A 12873-nucleotide genomic window follows, 5' to 3' on the forward strand; every position below is an offset into this window, starting at 1 on the left:
TCTTAACTTTTTAATCTAAAATATTTCCAAATATTATCAATCTTCTATCATCTGGTTCTCAGTTCTGGCTGCCCATGGGAATCACCCAGGGAAGATCTTATAAAGCCTCATGCCGGGGTCATAAGCCAGACCAAAGGCATCAGAATGTCCCAGAGTGGGTCTCGGGCATCCAATAGAAAACAACTTCTCGTCTTCACATATGATAGGATCATTCGTATATAAACTTCTTTATTGGGCTCATTTGGGTGTGCTTAAATCTGATGGACTTAACATGAAAGTAAATCAAGAACCAGGTCCCTGTGGGGAACAGATGTATTCTATTATTCAGAAATCGACATTGCTAATATACGTAGTCAGAAACGCCTCGGTAGTGAAAAGCAGCTACTGCCAGAATAGACTTGTCAGGCAGGAGAACACCACCACCACCACCACCACCAACAACGGCTACTCTCTGTTGACTCCTTGCTCCATGCCAGGCACTACGCTAGGCATTTTATGAGTATGATCTGACTTCATCCTTACCCAAACTCTGATGAGCTACTGCCATCCTCACTTTGCAGAGGAGGCAACTGAGTCACACGAAACCCAGGGAGGCTAATAGGCCCAGCATCACATTGTTAGTATGCCATGCAAGCAGAATGGCTGCAGAAGCCACCAGAATTCCGAAGCCACCCTCTTAGCCTCAAAGAAGATGCCAGTAGGAAATAGAGACGGGCAGGGCTCACGCAACAGGCACAGGACAACTGATCCAGGGGGAATGTCTAAAACCTGAACTCTCTGCACAATATCTCGGCTTAGCAGGGGCTCTTAGAGCTTCTTCTGAGAAGAGCACGTGCGGGTAGACACTCAAATGAATATTGATTATCAACAATATTCTAAGAGTGCACTAAAAGTCCATTTTTTTCAGAGGATTCCATTTTAATGGAAATGCAACTTTTATACCGAATGACCATGAGTCTGGCAACCCAGAGGTTCCCATCTGTCTGCAGTGGCACTCAGCTTCTCAATAACTTTCTAGAAGCCGGTTAAAATGTACTTTAAAAGCAGTGTTTGCGGTGAGATTAAATTCTTTTGTCCTCACACACTCTAACCGTCAGTTAAGAGACACGGTCCAATATCCACGACTGCTAGAGAGAGGGGTCTGTCTCCTCAGCAAGTGTCATCTCCCTCCTCTTCTTGGCGGCTCCGAATGTGTGAGCCTGTTATCTCCTTCACCTTCACGTCAAGCCCCCGCCCTTCCACACTCAGGTACCCCATTACAGGAAGATAGCGTCGCACAAGACATATATAAACATCCCTGAGTTTCTTTGCGGCCTTTGTAACGTTTTCTTAGGTTGAGTGTCTGATTTCCATTTTTATTGAAAATCACTTAAAAATAACTCTACTTCTGATCTGTTCATTAAAAATGAGAATTCACTATCACTTCTTCTGGTTCATTGACCCATTGGTCACACAAACTGGTATCTTTACAAGCACCTCGTATTCAGTGCGGCCAAACCAAGAGAGCTACAAACAACTTTATGATTCAGGAGCTTTTAAGACAGTTTTCTGAAAGCTAGCAAGGGCCTGAAGTGGATACTACCACCAAGAGTACTGGCAATGAGACAGTGAATATAGTGAATGTATTTACTTATATGACTCTTGAATCGGTTCAAAAACTGGAACTATATAAAAATTGAGACACCATCGAACATTCTCTTTCCCACTCTTGTCAGCACCTATCCTGTTCACCACTGCCAATCACACGTAATCAGTTTCATTATGTTCTTGTTTATTCGTCCAAGGTTTCTTCATGCTGGCTTTCGTGTCGGCTTGAAATGATCTCATTTATAGGTCTTTCTTTAATCAGAGTTGAGGCTAATGCTGAGCTTTGAAGAGCTTTGAGATCTAAACCTGGAGCTACTTGAAGGAAATGTGAGTATGCTTTATGTCATCAGACACGAGTCCCTGGATCCACACGAGAGACGGCGGTGACAGGCTTTGAGTGCTCCTGAGGGCTCAAAAGGTCTCTGGCGTGGGCCGGCCCGGGCTTGGCTTGACCCTCTGCTCTTGATGATCTCTTGTCCAGCCCCAGTGGATCCGGGCACCGTCCCGCCTGCCACGTCCCCAGTTCCATACCTGCTGCCTCTGGCCAAGCCACACAGCACAACTCTGTCTTTCGAATTAGGAGAAAGCCGCCTGAAGAATTTCCTCTCTATGCCCATTAAATATCGGGAATTCTTTTCCAAGTCAAAGCCTTAATAGAACCTGGCTTCTCATAAATGACACTTTTTAAAAGGTGTTTTATTTTCGGTTAGCTTATAAGCAAGGCAATTTCAATAACTACTTAATTTAAAACAATATTTTCTCAGAAATCGTAGTCTTAATTACTTGCAAACTAAGGAAATTAATGCCCTTAACGAGCAGTTGATAATTGACAGTTTGAGGCGGACTCCATTTTCGTGTCTCACCAAACCCTTTGATCCGCGTGGACTCGCTAATTTTTACCCAGGCAAAATCTACCCCTTAAAGGCTCACCGTTGGGGCCCCTGCCTCTCCGTGGCAAGCACCCCTGGAGCTCTGGCCTGAGCACACAGCCGGGCGCCACCTGCTCGTCCAGTCCCCCGCTTACTGTCATGACCCACGCCTGCCTCCTCACGTGTCACACGGACCTAGCGTGGGGACTTTTTCCTGGGTCCCACTTCTCCCTCTTGCCTTGATGAGGTGCCTGAGGAGGCGCCCCATGCTGTTAGGGGTGGAAGTGTGTTCCCCTCAAAATTCATATGAACTCCTGACCCCCATACCTCAGAATGGGACCTTCCTTGGAAATGGGGTCGTTGCGGATGAAATTCGGTCAGCTATGATGAGGTTGTCCTGGAGGAGGGTGGGCCCCTAATCCAATATGACCGGTGACCCTGTTAGAAGGGGACATTTGAATGGGGAGAACGCTACGTGAAGGTGAAGGCAGACATGGGGGCCATACTGCTACAAGCCAAGGAGCACCAAAGGCGGCCAAGCCACGGCCAGCCAGGGAGAAAGCCCTGGAACACACCCCTCCCTCAGAGCCTTAGAGGGAACCAACCCTGTGCACGCCTGGATCTCAGACTTCTAGCTTCCAGACTGTGAGACAGACCATCCATCTCTACTGTTTCAAACCTGCCGGTCTGTGGTACTTTGATGTGGTGGCCCTAACCGACTCACCTGCCCTCAGACTACACCTCTGAGCCAGTTCGTGGGAAAAACGTCAGGCCACATCACAGTGGGTGCAAGTGATCGAGACCTTAGGATTCCCTTTTTTACTCCCAATTCCCTGTCATCCATCCCTCTCCCTTCTACTCCAGCACCACTCTGTCTTCCCCCCTTTCCTGCTCTGAGAGAACTATGGGTATTCAACAAAATTGTCACCAGAGAGGAATTAACGCATTTTTGCTTCCCATTTATCTGGAAAAGTGCCAAGCTCAGTGTTCAGCTCTCAATAGATATTTTTTTTTTTTGACTGACTGAATGAACAAATGACAGGCAAACATATTTTTTCTGCCCAAGTTCAGTGACAAACGTTGACAAAGATCTATTAATTAATATATTAATTAACTCATCTATTTAATCAGCAAACATTTCCTGGGTGCCTACGTCACATCGGGCACCACGTTTGGTGCTTGGAAAAAAATAAGACACAGTGCGAGTCTTGGAGAAATTCACAGCCCAGAAGGGGAGGCAAATCCATTCCAAAATAATCATAGTACAGGGTGACGCATGATGTGCCTATAGGAACAAAGTGCTGTGGGAACATTGTCAGGTTGGGGTGGGGTGGGAAGCAAAATCAGGCAGCTGTGTTCCAGCTGGGCCTTGTGCGATGGAAGGGTTCACATCCTGCACCTCGGCTAGTTCAAGTACACACTAACCAAAGATAATCCCATGGGACCAACATGGACAAGTGAACAAAAGATTAAAGAGGCAGCCAAGCCCAGTCCCTCGGATTGCCCACGTCTATCGAAATTGGTCCGTGACAGTGGCGGCAGAACGGTAAAATTTTCTGCTCTTTGGGGAAGCTGGAAAATGAGAGTTTGGTCTTTGCAGATGCTCATATTCAAGGGTAAAACCCTAATTGCGCTTGTGATACCGAGTGAGAGGAAGCGCCATACAGAAAGAAATGGATGGCTGAGATAAGCGTGTGAATGGTGAGCTCATAAAGAATAGATGAGATTTCAAAGGGAAGCATTTATTGTTTCCTGTATTATAGCACATTGTCTCTCGATATGATTAGTTATCAGTCTCAGCTATCCAAAACTGGTATGAAATAAAGCGTTTACGCAGTTATGCTTCATTGATGTCAGCTAGGGGAGCATGAAAATCTCCATGAAGGTGGGTAATTGATGTGTAAATCAGAGCCCAATCACTCTGTAATAGAAATGGTCCCACTGAAAATATGCTTGTTGAACACAATCGCACAGAAGCCAGGGGGAGGGAGGGAGAAGATAGAAGGCTTATTTATTAAAAATGATAATAACTGGCACTTTGTGCAATTTTCCCTTCAACAGAGGACTGCTATCAGAAATGCTTGCAAGTTGTGACCAACATATCCAGATAGTTTCCTTCTGTTCTAATGAACTATTTCCGTTTTATTTAAATGCTTAGAGAGCCTGTTGTGGATGTTTAAAAAGCAAATTAAAACAGCATGTTCATCTTTGGAAACACAACACATGTTAATGACATCAGTTAAGAACGCTTATCCTAGGTATGCTTGCTATTGTTAGTAACATCCTTCTGTCACTTTGCATTTGCTCCCTGAAGAGTAGTGACTAAAAATGGACAATGCCTTGCAATTTAGTATTTTAATATTTCGCATCGAAACAGAACTAACTTGTTGACCAAAGAGCAGGTCATTCATCATTATAATCATTACCTTACTGTCGCTTAAGGTGCCACTACAGTGTCTGGTGGCAGATTTTTCTTCCCTTCCACCGTCCTCACTGAATAAAGAGAAAATTCTCTACGGCAAATACTGTCACAGAAGGCTTAACGGCCAATATTCCTGCCAATTAACGTGGAAAAGAAAGTGCTAGCTTTTCTTGTTTTTCCAGATCTCGTGAAAAGAAAGAGTCCACAGGAGAGACAGGTTTATGTTATTAGGCTTCCAGCGTGGAGCCAATGGATTTGGCCCAGCGCATGCGCACACGCCCTGCCGCGCACGGTAAGCGCATAACCTGTGTGGTTCCATAGTGCGCGTGTGCTGACTGCTTGTCCAGTATCTAGTGTGGGGCCCGAACCCAAATGTCCCCAAACGTCCCCACCTTGACAAAAGGCCTCTATAAGTGGACTCGCACAGGTGGCTAGGGGGAGGGAGAAGAAATTGGGGGTTGACTGAGGAAGGCTTAGCCTTGTTTGTACTAATGTAATTTTTGAAGGTGAGCAGATTCACCTATTATCAGTGTCATTACAAAATAAATACATGAATGAATCTGCTACACACCAGGATTTTCGATTTTTGCTTCTCTTTTGAAAAGCAACAGACTCTTCCATTTGCATGTTACTTCTCACTTCACAAAGCACTTTACACAAGTGTGATCTTATATGAGACTGGCAACAACCCTGCGAACCAGGAGGGACAGGCGCTCAGTCTGACCTCCTGACCTCCCGTTGCACAGATGAAGACACTGAGACCCATACGAGCTAACTGCCTAACGTTCAACTCTGGTCCAGCTAGGGTGTGGCAGAGCCAGATATGAAGGCAAGTTGTCTGTGTCCGGGAGCGGTTTGCTTTTTTATTATGCCACCTTGTGCTCTAATTGCCGCTTGCTAATTCTGTTCTTCTAGAACATGGGAAAAGCTGCTAAGTGTGAGAGCAAAGGGACGTTATTTTAAGGTTTTTTTTGAAAATTGCCTTCTATGGGTTATCATTATTAGTAGTCCACAGCTAATGCTAGCTAATAGCCCATAAATGTACCTTTGTGGAAAACAATAAGGGACGTATACAAGATGGACTTTTGGAAGGAAGAGACCATGAAGTGGAAAGACCTCAGAGAGTGATTCTGTCACTTAAAGCCATGTGACCTTGAGTAAGTCCCTGGACCCTTCTTGACCTGTCTTTGCAGCGAACACATTCAGCCTCGTGGTCAAAGCTTTCAAAAGAACCACTTGTCCAAAGGAGTACACAACAGAGGGGGAGAGAAATTGTAATGGGATCATCTCAAACTGCACTGTCGGATTTCAAAGACTTGGTATGAAAATAGTATTAAATACGGAATTAATAATTTGACACCGATGGCATGCTGAAATGCTATGTGGCACACACGGAGTCAAAGGTTACTAAAATTCATTTCACCTGTTTCTTTTCACCTTTTTTAATGTGGTTACTAGAAAATTTAAAATCATTCTATGTGGCTTGTGTTTGTGGCTCACGTTATCTTTCTATTGGACAGCACTGGCCTAGAAAAGAGCGACGTTCTAGGTCTATGAAATACCCCACTTAGCTTGAATGAGACTGGTTCCAGAGCTCTACCTCAGGGCCATAGGAGACTCTGTACCTTTGGGTTCGTTGTAACAGTCTAACTTAGCGGTCCCCTTCTCTACTCTCAGTTGCTCCCTCAGTCTCATTTTCATTTAGGCCTTGGGCACATATGCCACTGTTTCTTTTTATGATGGCAGTATTGTCTAATTGGTGCATTGTTGATCAATAGTACATGAGGTGTTGAGCTCTGTTTGTGTAATATGTTTAATATGCTTCTACCCAATGTGCCATATGGAGACACTGCACTGTATATTACGAGCGTATTAATGCTATGAGTCAATTGAGTATCACTGGTGCACAGTAAACGAGTAAAACAAAATTATGCTAAGTAGTTGCTGAACATCGTGATCCCTAATATTTTTAATGAGCATCGCAAACACCGTGCTCGTGTGGGGGTGCCCAGCGCAGGCCCTTCTCTGAAATATCAAAAGAGCCTAAGCACTCTTCTAGGCCTAATGTCAATTTCATTTTACAACAGAAAGGCATTTGTTCAGATATAGAAATGAAAGAGAATAAATAATAGAGTGGGACTTAATCTACCAATAGCTGTGCCTTTAAATCTAAACCCTGTGTGGTTTCGAAGCCTTTTATGCTTGTTTTCTTTCCAAGGTGCCTGTAATAGCTAGGAAGAATTTTGATCAGCATAAGCCACCAGCAGTTCCTTTCTACCTGTTTCACATACATTTCACACGTTACTTTTAGAACTGCTCAGTTTACTGATATTTTCTTGGAAAATCGCCTGCCAATCTGTAGCAAAATTAAACTGTGCCTTTTAATATAAAACAGTCATTGATTAACACATACTGTGCAAGCCAGATGAATCAGCAGCCTGCAAGGGATGAAGCATTTGATCACAGTAACACACCATCCGAATGCTCTGATAGCTGCATTCATTTGCTGATGGGCACCGTGACACACAAGAGCACAGGCCCACGCTCCGCAGGGCTTCGCACTCTTGTTCCTCAGCACACAGTGTGCTCAACAACAAGAATGTAGTCAAATGAACAATTCGCTATGATTAGTTTAGTTTCATTTGTTAATTACAGATTCAACAAGAACTGAATGCCGAAGCTTTTCAAGTATCAGATACCCATTGATCCATAGCCCCCAACATGCTCAAGTAATACTTGGAAGTCTAATATAATTTATTGTTACTTAGAGCACTGATTGGCTAGAGGAATTATACTCCAATAAATGATGGCACTGTCATTGAATCCGCCTGTAATTGCCTCCATTCATCGTAATGTATGCTCTAACGCAAACTGGAAGGAAAGGAGATGATCAACTTCAAGCTTCAGCTGTTTCAAATTCCACAGTGTGTCCCTAAGTTAATGGATGTTGAATATTGTGCTGATATATATGCTGTGTTGCACGAGATGGATCTTCAGAGCCATAGATATGCACACACTCATATATATTTCATGTATGAAGATTTCACGTAGATCTCTAATCCATGGCCGCTTGGTGGGCTCACTTGCCTCCATGGAAGCATATGGAATGACTCTGCCAAGACTGGGCCAGGGCACAGAATCCTCTGGAACACTGGGTCCTCTACTGCTCTGTCCCCCACCCCTCAGGACAAATGGAATCCTCAGGCTCTTCATTTCCCTCTGGAGTAACCCAAATGTTTGTGACTCATCTTCCTTGTCACCTGACGCTGCACTTCCCATCCAGGCCAGGAGCAGAGGACCGGGTCTCCATTCTCCAGCACTCCACAGCTCTTCCTCAACCTCCCTTACTCCACTCTCTGGGAGCCATCTGCTGCGAGAAGGATGGTGACTTCTCAGAGCTAGGCACTGCATGAGCTTCCTGTGGCTCTTGTGATGAATAACCATCTACTTGGTGGCTTCAAACAACACACATTTAGTCTCTTTCAGTCCTGGAGGTCAGGAGTCTGAAATGAAGCTCATTGAGCTAAAATCAAGGTGTCAACAGAGCTGCGTTCCTTCTAAAGGCCCTGGGGGGAAATGGGCCTTCTTGCCTTTTCCAGCTTCCAAGGGTCACCCCCATTCCTTGGCCTGTGACCCCCTTCCTCCAACTTCAAGGCCAGCAGTGTAGCATCTCTCTCTTGCGTCGGCTTCCAGGATCACGTGTCCCCCGGCTCTTACCCCCCCCCCCCCCCCCCGCGCCTCCCTCTTAGAAAGACCCTTGTGATTACATATAGGGCCTACCCATTCAATCCAGGATCACTTCCCCAGCTCGAGGACCTTAACTTAATCATACCTCCAAAGTCCCTCCTGCCTTGTAAGTAACATAGTCACAGGTTTGGGGGATTAGGGCATGGACATCTTTGGGGAGAACATTATTCCATCTACCACAGATCCATCAACCACAGATACCATTCTTGTCCTCCCAGTGCCTCAGGCCATTACATGGCATTAACAGGACTTCATTATTCTTAGCAGAGGTGAATGAATGGATGCATGAGAATGACTCATTAAAGCTTTCAAAGGCCTCTTCCGAAAACACCCCACACATGTAGAGTGCCCAACGGGTGAGACAGGGCAAAGCTCAAAGGCCTGTGTTCTTCGTTCTTCAACACCTGCTCTGTCATGTAACGCTACTTCAGCCCTCCAAGGCTTGACTTTTCTCACCAGTAAGTGTCTCTGGGAATTGCTGTGACCCTCAAATACAATCACGTATGTGGAAACGTCTGTGAAGGCAACTTGCTTTGTCCGTGTTACTTAACCTTATCCTTGTTATCACTAAGAGAAGACACAGCAGACCTTTGGGAGCGAGAGGGAAGAGGGAAGAGGTCCCACTTCCACAGACATGCAAGGTATTATTACTCAGTAAATCTCAATAAGAAGAAACATCTGAAAGTGACCTGAAACTACGTTTTCTATTCATATGCAAGTAGCTTAAGAGACTGACACAAGTCATTTAAATTACTTCAAATGACTAGATACTCAATTGCTCAAGGTAAGTGGGGCCACACTTGCCCTCTTATGTTGTAGTCGAACACAACCATCAAAGATGGGTTCGCCCTGTTTACGTATTATAGCAGTACGAAACCTGTTGTTACTCATTTATCAAACCCTACACGTGAACCCATCAATTTTATTGATTAATAAGATGGTTCCATGACATTACAACAATAGAGATGACAATACATCTTCCAATAGGAGCAAAATTATCCCAAAAGGCACCACACACCTGCAAAACACTTTATTGTAGTTGAAACCGAGGATGAGAAAATTGAGCATGAAAACAACCTTCAATCAAATGGTCTTCAGAGGGTATCAAGATCAAAGCTGTCATTTTCCATTATGGGGAAGATCAAGCATAAAGAGGGGAACTGGGTGGCCTGGCGTCATCCATGACTTGGGACTGGAGCCCAGGTCCTGACTCTTAATTTAGTGCTGTCTTCTCTGTGCCATCTTTCAGGTATCCTGACCCCTACTCAGTGTTCCCAGTTCGCTGTTTTGGGAGAGAAAGGCCGGGCGACAGAGGAAGTAAAAGGCGCATTCCTCCACTCCTGGGGTTTGTGAACAGGAAGTTGAACAGATAAAATGCGTTTGGGAAATTTGCTTTCAAATGCTCATGAATCACTAAAAACTAAACAGGCCTTAGTGTCTACAAGCAACCCACTCCATGTGAAAAGGCTGTCACATTCCAGACTGTTTGGGATTACTTTAGGAGAGAAGTAACTTGGAAGCCCTCCAAGGAAAGCCCATGGTTTGGCACAAAGCAGAGAGAGTTATTAAATAAAGAAAGAGGGGCCGACTAACGGCCAAGTGAGTGACAGAATGTGTTCTTTGTAACTGGGTTGCCTCAATGTCGTCTTGTACACCCAACCTGAGGCTCTTAACCCAATGGTCTGGCTGAAGGGTGGGCAGCAGTGAATGCTAACGGGCCCTGAGTGTGGGCCCACAGGCGCATCCACAACTTAGGGGTGAGGCAGATTTCTATCAGAGCATCTCAGAATAGAAGAGACCACAGAAGTCATCTGGTTCAACTGTCCAGCCCTCCACTCAGTAAGAAAACACCCTCACGGGTTGGCCCAATGATCCATTCGTGCATGGCTGTGACTGAGGAGAAAGGGCATTGTGTTGAATCCTTCCCCTCTTGGCTTCGGACCTGAGCTATTTTTTCACAGCACCCCTGGAACCCTGACTGAGAGGGTTTGGAAGGTGGCTAGTCGGTTAAGCGGCTGCCTCTTGATTTCGGCTCGGGTCATGATCTCAGGGTTGTAAGATGGAGCCCCACGTCGGGCTCTGCACTCAGTGGAGAGTTTGCCTGAGATTCTCCCTCTCCCTGTGCCCCCCCGCCGCCCTCCCCCTCTCTCTTTCGAGCAAAGAAAGAAGAAAGGAACAAATGTACCATCCAGTTGCCCTCCAGCCTCCAACTGACCCTTGAATGCCCTTTACAGTAGCAAATACGTAACCTTCAGGCAGGTGCATGCTGGGATTGGTAAAACTCCCTGGGTGGGAGTCTGGAGACCTGGGTTTCCATCTCAGACCTATCACTAACTAGCTTGGTGACCTCAAGCAAATTATGTCACTCTGTGAGGCCTCAGTTTTCTCACATGTAAAACACAGCATTTGTAGTGACTCATTTCCAGAGTCCTTCTGTGATCCTATTCACCTCTTGGTAGCTCCATCTGCCTTCTCGAATGGAAAGCCCATCCCTTTCGCACCACCCCTGAGCCGGCCCAGCTGCCCAGCAGTCAGGTCACCAGGTGCCTCACTGACTCTCTACTACCAGCCAAGCTAGGCCCTGGTGTGGTGTATGAGTATCTCAATGAGACAGAAATCAACGATCAGCCAGTATGCAAAGCATACATTGCCACGAAACCCAACATGTGAGTACAAGCAAGAACTGCACACTTAGCAGTGTTTATACTTCAAAACCCTTTGCTCCAGCTGCCCCAGCCTGGGCATTAGATAACCCCCGATTTGTAATGGTTACCATGCTGGAATTCCAAGTCAAAGAGTATCCTATTTTGAATTCCACACTCCCAATCTGTTGCCTAGTATAAATATTATACTATGTAATGTGTAAATATTAAAATTTAACTTTAACAAGTTGAGTCACAGTCATTGGAATTCGGCCAAGACTCTAACACTTTTTCATTATTTCCAAAGAAAGACCAATTTAAGAAATGCAAACCAGTTCCAATTCACTTCAAAATTTGGCTTAACGTCAAAGAAATTTTAATGAAATTCTGCCTAAGCATTAAACATGAAGGTATTTATATGATTATTAAGTTAGCATTCGAGTTAAAGGGAAATTAGTTTTCGGTCTTTTGCTACTGGGTTCATAGGCCACTGAAACTCAAAATGATGGCTGCATTTCAACGGAATCCCTCATCTCACACAGGCGGGCTTTAAAACAGACACGAAGACACAACATTATGATGTGTGCTTTATCTGGCCCTTTACTGCTGCACGGAGGCTGAGGCCTGAACCACAGCAGGTCTGAGTCTTGGCGGAACACCTTGTGCTCCTCCGTGAACACAAGAGGCTGCAAGGCCGGCTCCCACCCTCCTCCCCAGCCCCCCTGGAAGACCCTCAGGACAGAGTTTCTCATCCGCTCCTGGGTTCTGGCCAATCCCCGCCCCCCACCTTGGAACTCTTCAGCCAAGGGGTGCCCACAGCTCATCTGGCCCCTCTCCCTTCCCAGTTGTCCTTTTCATGTGTGCGCCTCAATCTGAAACTGTCTCGCTGTAGTATCTTTTCTAGTCAGATCCGTCGGGCTTTGGCCTTGTCCTTATCTTGATTGTGTGTGCCGGACAACCGTACATATCTTTTTTTGCTTTCTCTGAAAACTTCCCTAAAGCAATCTTAGCAAAATCAGGAATTTGCGTCCTCGTCCCTTCATGGGTTTGAGCACGAACAGTTTATCAGTATCATCTCACTGCATATTCTTACACTGAGATGGGGCTGATTCACATTCGGGGTGCAGCTTCTCCGGTGGTGAGTCTTCAGGCAAATACAATCCTCTAGGACCCTCAACCCTGACATGAAAAGGAGAGAAAGCTCCAGTGTTCCGAGACTGAGGGGTGCATGTGGGAGGGGGCAGGACCCTTCTCCTGAGGCAGAAAGAGACAAGAGCTGGAGGGGCACAGTGACAAGAAGATGAGTCCAGCCGCTAAGAGAGAGGAGGACGAGGCTCACGAAGAAAGGAAAGCTTTGGAATGGCAGCGGTGAAGAAGATGGCAGGCCGAACCAGAGACCTGCTGAACAGCAAGGAGAGAGGGCCGATGAAGGTTAGCCAGGAGCTGGCAGGGGACAGGACCCGGGCAGGGGAGGGGCAGGAGAGGTCACGTGTCTGCCAGGCCCCTCCCAGACTCCCAGGCTCCGGCAGGAATGGGGACAGCAGAAGCAGAGGGAAGTCCCAGAGACACTTTCTACACCTGGGCCTACAGCGGGGCGGGGTGTTGG

Source organism: Neomonachus schauinslandi, chromosome X, assembly GCF_002201575.2.
Source record: "Neomonachus schauinslandi chromosome X, ASM220157v2, whole genome shotgun sequence".
Lineage (NCBI taxonomy): Eukaryota > Metazoa > Chordata > Mammalia > Carnivora > Phocidae > Neomonachus > Neomonachus schauinslandi.